The sequence below is a fragment of the Oryctolagus cuniculus genome, chromosome 14 (assembly GCF_051225735.1).
Source record: "Oryctolagus cuniculus isolate XC-2025 breed Fujian yellow rabbit chromosome 14, ASM5122573v1, whole genome shotgun sequence".
Lineage (NCBI taxonomy): Eukaryota > Metazoa > Chordata > Mammalia > Lagomorpha > Leporidae > Oryctolagus > Oryctolagus cuniculus.
The window spans coordinates 68,033,471-68,039,470 of NC_142880.1; positions in this window are offsets into that span (position 1 = coordinate 68,033,471).

The window sequence follows — 6,000 nt, forward strand, 5'->3', positions numbered from 1 at the left end:
AAATATGGTTTGAAAAACTTTGCCCCTTCTTTCACTCAGATATTGGAAAATACACTGCCTTAACATTTACAGAAAAATAAAAGATCATCTTTGTGAACATCATATATTTATTTCTTACATATAATGTATGAGTCAGCCTTCTAACACAACATGCTTATCATTCATACGAAATGTTTCAAAGTATGGGGAGCAAAGGGAAAAGAAGTCCTGCTTATTGCCATGCACTAAAAGAACATAATCTTTTCCATTTAAGAGTATAATATCAAATTGAAGATGGCTAAACATGTGTTTCTGTTTTTTAAATATAAATGGTTCTATCAAAGTCATGGGGTATGTGGGTCAAGGTTCTTGTCTGGGATGCAGCAATGAATTCAAGAACAAGACACAAGCAAGTAGAGTGGATGAATAAGACTTACTTAAAAGTAAAAGTAAACACTCGAGGAAGTGCAGGCATGCTTGACAGTGAACTACACCCAACAAGATTTGATGGGTCATCCCTTTGTATGACTAGGAGACATAAGAGTGGTGTCTGAGAGTGGGGGTTAATTGAATATTCATAAGGAGTGGTGTTTGAAGATGGATAGAGTCATGTATGTTCTTGATAATTTTCCTCTGAGCTGCCATTGAGAGTATTTTTATGATCTATATTCTTCAACCCATTAGCATCTTTAGTGCAACTTCATTGCTGTCCCCATTCTATATCAGGAATGATACAGTAGGGACTTCCAGATGTCTTTAGAGGCTGGAGTATTAGAAATACTGGAACATCCTGAGTGGCAGTCACCTTTTCTGCCCTATCTACCAGTGCCTTTCCTCTGACATTATAACTATTCTACTTTTGGTGTCCCCTGCAATGAACAGCTACCTCCAAAGGCCTGAAAACTGCCTGTTTGAGAGTACTAATGACCTAGAGAAGTTTTTTTTACAGTCAATAGACCTCTTTCTCTCCAAGTTATCCCACATGTTTGTAACATTAGAAAGCATATATAGAATTTGTATAAATATCAACTCTCTGGTCTATCCTCAGTTTTAAGACTCTAGCCCAGGTGTTAAGTTTAGCCTTTGGAGCTGACGTGTTGAATGCTTAGGTCCATGACGTGGGTAAGATCTACTGGAGTACACCTGCTAAGTGGTCTCTACACAAAGAATGAGCCAGCTTTTCAATATCTTCAGATGGCAAAATAGTAGCTGGACGGAGGACTTAGCATACTTTGTTACTTCCATGAACCAAAAAGGAGATATCAATATTTATTAAGGCTTCCTCCTTTTAGCCATCTGTGTCCTTTAATCTCTAAGACCTCTTGTACTTGGTGTGAAGTTTGAACTTCAAGAGGCTTCCTAAAGTGGATTGGTGATTACTGTACCAAAAGTTCAATAGCAGTAGCTTCCCCTAAGCATTTAGGTCATCCTGTGGCCACTGAGTCCAGCTATTCAGGAAAGTAAGCCATTGGTCATGGAAGTGGATTCATTTTTTGGGTGAATATACTCAAGGCTATTCCTTGTCTATCAGTACAAAAAGATTCAAGAATCCACTCTATTTTGAATTTCAACAAGATTTTCCAAATTCAATCTTGAGGCAGTACTCATCATTGGCATAATAAAGATTTAGATTTAGGGGTGATTAACCCAAGAGAAGTGCCCAGAGAACAGAGCATATCCCTACTGAGCAAAGGAGTCTGATTTACAGCATCATCAAAATCTGGTGGGAAACAAGGGCATCTTCTACCAGGCAAACCAGAGGCAAAGTAAATTTGTCAGGAGTAGAACTTACCACAAACTCCCATGACAACACAACTTTTAAGGGTGGCATCCTACATGGGAATTCAGAACACAGTAAGTGACTCCCAAGTCAGTTAGACAATTATATTCTTCACTTTGACATCCAGGATCATTAGGGCTCTAGGATTGTGATGGTCATATGGGCAGTGGGAACCACTTTTCACAGGCCCCTTCAGCTTTGAATAAGGACATGAGGGAACTAGGAGCCTCCCCTCCCTTCAAAGGAATTTCTACTGTCCCTCTTAACGGTGAGGGCAGGGACTAGGCAGACTTTTTGGGAGAGGTCATTCCTTCTGTCATATCCCAGCTTTCCACACCCAGAACATTCTCTACTGAACTTGTCCCCTCATGGTTGGAAATCCCTCCCTGGGTTGTCCCTGAAGTCACAGGATACTGGCTACTGTGACTGCTGTCATACAAGCCTGTTGTCTGGACTGTTGCTTCCCAAGTTGAAGTCCATTTCCCCCTCAGTTTTGTTTCTTGAGATTTTGGGGTCCCATTCCCCATTTCTAGTCAGATATCTGGGGTTGACTGATTAATGGGTACTGAATAAGACCTGTCCTTCAGGGAAGCTAGGATCTGTATATCTTTTAAAGATTCTACCAGTCATCCTTGGAATGAGGCTGGAATCTTCCTTATGTTGAGTTACTTTCCTGATTTTGCCATAATTTATCAGTTTAACAATACATTATTTTCATTCTAGCCACTAGACAGATCATCATCTGACCTCAGCACCTCAAATTTTATGACTTTTGGTCACTAAGTTAGGATCTGTTTGTGGGACTGCCATGGCTCCCACATCATACTGATTAGGCTTCTGGCCCTTCGGGGAGTCAGCATGGGCCTGGGCCTTGGCCCAGAACTGATGTTTATCTTGGGGTGCAACATAGCAGACAAGAAAATGTTTAGTTCACCCAGGTCAAGTTAAAGGCCAATGTTAGAGCCTGAAATTCCTCAGTAAATTTGGTAAAGTCTTCTGAAAACCTCCCTACCTGTTGTTTACATTGATTTAAGTCAGTTGTGGAAAAAGAAACCTGGGCTTTGATTGTCCCAGCATCTCCATTAGACACTTCTCAGCAGTCAATACTTATTTGTACCTAAATAGTAGGAGGCCCTGATGGCAGTAGTTCCAACAGAGCTGTCCTCTAATAAACAGGAACAGATCCAGATGCAGGGTAGGGTAAGTGGGTTATTAGGAAGTGAAAGAGAAGCAGGGATTGAGGGAAAGGGGGAGGATCATGTTCTTCCTAGACACGCACAACCCCTGGGGATTTCTGTGAGGATGGGAAGGGAGATTGTATAGGATTGATCAGATCTTAACCCTCATTTTTAGCATTTTAGCAAGGGGTAACCTGCAGTGCTTCAGTTCTAGCTTTTAACAGTTCAATATTACTGTTAAAATAATCTTGAAAGTTCTTAGTTGGAGGGAGGGAAGAGGGGCCATCTTTCAAAGAACACAGAGAAGCTCTTAAATGGAGTATTCCTTGGAGCACCTGTCAGTTACATCCAGATTGCTTCCACACCCCCTCCCCACTGGGGGCATTGCCATGGATATGGGAGATGACAACATTGTAACATGTGGCAGAAAAAACAAAACTCCCAATTAAGTGGAATGGGGTCTTGAAAGTGTTGGAGCCAGGAGCATGAGGGTGGTATATGCCAAAGTGTTTTCCACAGAGATAGAAAAGGTTCCCAGGGATTAGAGGATGACAGAATTGATTTGCCCTATATAGGAGAGACTTTCCGCATGGGGACAAAACACCTCATTGGTAAGGATGTTAAAATATGTGATGAGGCACTCATCTTGAAGGAGCAAAATGCTGGAGGTTCAGACACGATAAGCAAAAGAGAGAATAGGCAATGTAGAACATCCATGACTGGATGGCAATAGAAACAAGGATACCCTCTGGTCACTACGTGGCCTGGGAGCAAGCCCCAACCACTCTTACGTATCTTCTTCACAAAGTGCCCCACCTTCTCAACATGCCCTATCTACATGGAGTCAACCTCAGCCTTTCCACTCCCAAAAGTCACTGGAGAGGCAGACACTGTTGGCTTAAGATGATTTAGTCTGTAACAGGCTAGATGGAGTGAAGAAGGAAAGAAAGAATGAAACCAAAGCTCTCAAATGCAAACAAGATGAGTTGAGAGAATGAATGACTCACCAGCCAATTTCTGGATGGGCTTTCACCTCATGAATAGTTCACTGCACATATCATGGGATGGTTGGGTCAAGTTTCCTGTCTCTGATGCAAGAAAGAATTCAAAGATGAGACACAATCAAGGAACAGCAGAGGAAGAAGATTTATTTGCAAAACAAAAGTAACACTTGAAAAGGAATGTGGCATGCTCAAGAGTGACCTTCATCCAGTGAAATTCTGGGTTACCCTGTTATTAAACTGGGAGACATGTACATGATATCTGAGGTGGTTTTAATTGAATATTCATAGTGAGTGATATTTGGAGATGGGGTTTGAGTAATGCCCATTTTCTTGCTATTTTTGGAACTCTTGAAAGTGTCATAGCATCAGCTGCATGATAGGAGTGGGAGTGGCAGCCATGGTAATTTTATGATAATGATATTATAATAGGTTGTGGGTTTCCATGGGAACACAATCAGCAGCCATGTTGGTTATTTTCAGGCATCACTGGTTCTTGGCAGCAGCCTTGTAGAAATTGGTCTTCCATAGCGCAGAAAATGGGGGAAAAGTTTGGGAGGAGTGGGCAGGATTGTAAGAAGGGACTGGTGACCTCAGTTCCTACTGTTTGCCTTAACTACCTCCTTGCCTATATCACTAAAACATATTAACATTGAACTCTGTTCAAGTGTTATATACCTACCAATTTACTTATGGACTTTTACACCAACACATATCTTTTCATATGCTTTGTTTAGGGGAAAAATAGGAAGTGGAAAAACTAAGTTACTGAAATACAGACTCTTTAGTTTGGAATTCAAGATTCTAGGTAATTTTCTCCAATCTTGAACTCAATAGATAAAGAGCTGAATGTAAAGAACACAGCATCTAAATAAAAATTTGAGCTTTTGTTCACATTCAAGTTCTGTTTCCTTGGAAATCTAATAAGGATATTAAGTCAACTGTGTTTCATAGACAACCTTGCTATAAACACCTAGAAAAAAATCACACTTTGGATGTGAGTATGATGACTTGTAATTGAGCAAGTCTTCTATGGAGACACCAGAAATTAGCTGCAGTGGGACATAGGGATTCTAAGCCCAGGAAACTCCATCGCCTACTCAGTATGAGTGCCTTTACCTTATACCTGAGTGCTCTGTGGGGAAGGAGTGAAAAAAATATATAGCTACTGGGTAGTTTTGTAGACTGCTGTATGGACTGTTGTCACTACATAGCCTGATGTTACCCTGCCCTACATCTACCCTTTCTTGTATACTTCTATGCTGAGTAGGACCAAGTATGGTCTGTAATTATCTTGTGAGTATTTGAGTGAGCCTAAGATCCCCCATGCAAATACAGCAGGTGACATTTGCCACAGCTTAAACAAAGTTTGCAATTTCCCATCTCCATGTTTTGGCTCATGCCTCTTCCTCTGCCTGAAAATCTCCCACTTACCAATCCTCTCTACTGAAATTCACCTCATCCTTCACTCCCTAGTTCTAATTCCTCCTTCATGAAGGCTCCTCTGGTTGACCCCAGCCTTTACTCATCATTCCATCCTCTGAATCACTTTTAATGGGTTTATCTCTGCTTGTTAGTTTGCCTAATAACCATCAATGGAAATAAGTCCTTTACATGGGATGCCATCAAACAATGAGCCTCAAGCATGTATTTCCCAGAGGAAAGTTTTATTTTCTTGCAGTAAGTCAAGGACACAGTTGTAACACAATTTCAGAAAAGAAATTGCCTTCCTGAGAAGCACAGTGCGAGTGCTTTTATAGCAAGGGGTGGTGGTGTGCCTAGCATGTAGAAAGTGTGTTCAAGCAAGAGGCGTCTTCAACCATCATATATTCAAACACTTGACCCAAAAAACTGTTGCTTTCAACTTTAACCTTTCTTATTTAATGGTGCTCTGATTTCCTCTGAGTACAATGTTGCAAGATAATCTGTTCTAGAATATGTCCTAAAAATGAGCTCATGATAATATTACTTTCAAACTGTTACCAATTCTCATCCCATGTCCCAATGCCCCCTTTTGCCTAGGTCCTCCACTCTCAGTTACATAATAACCAGGGATGGGTTT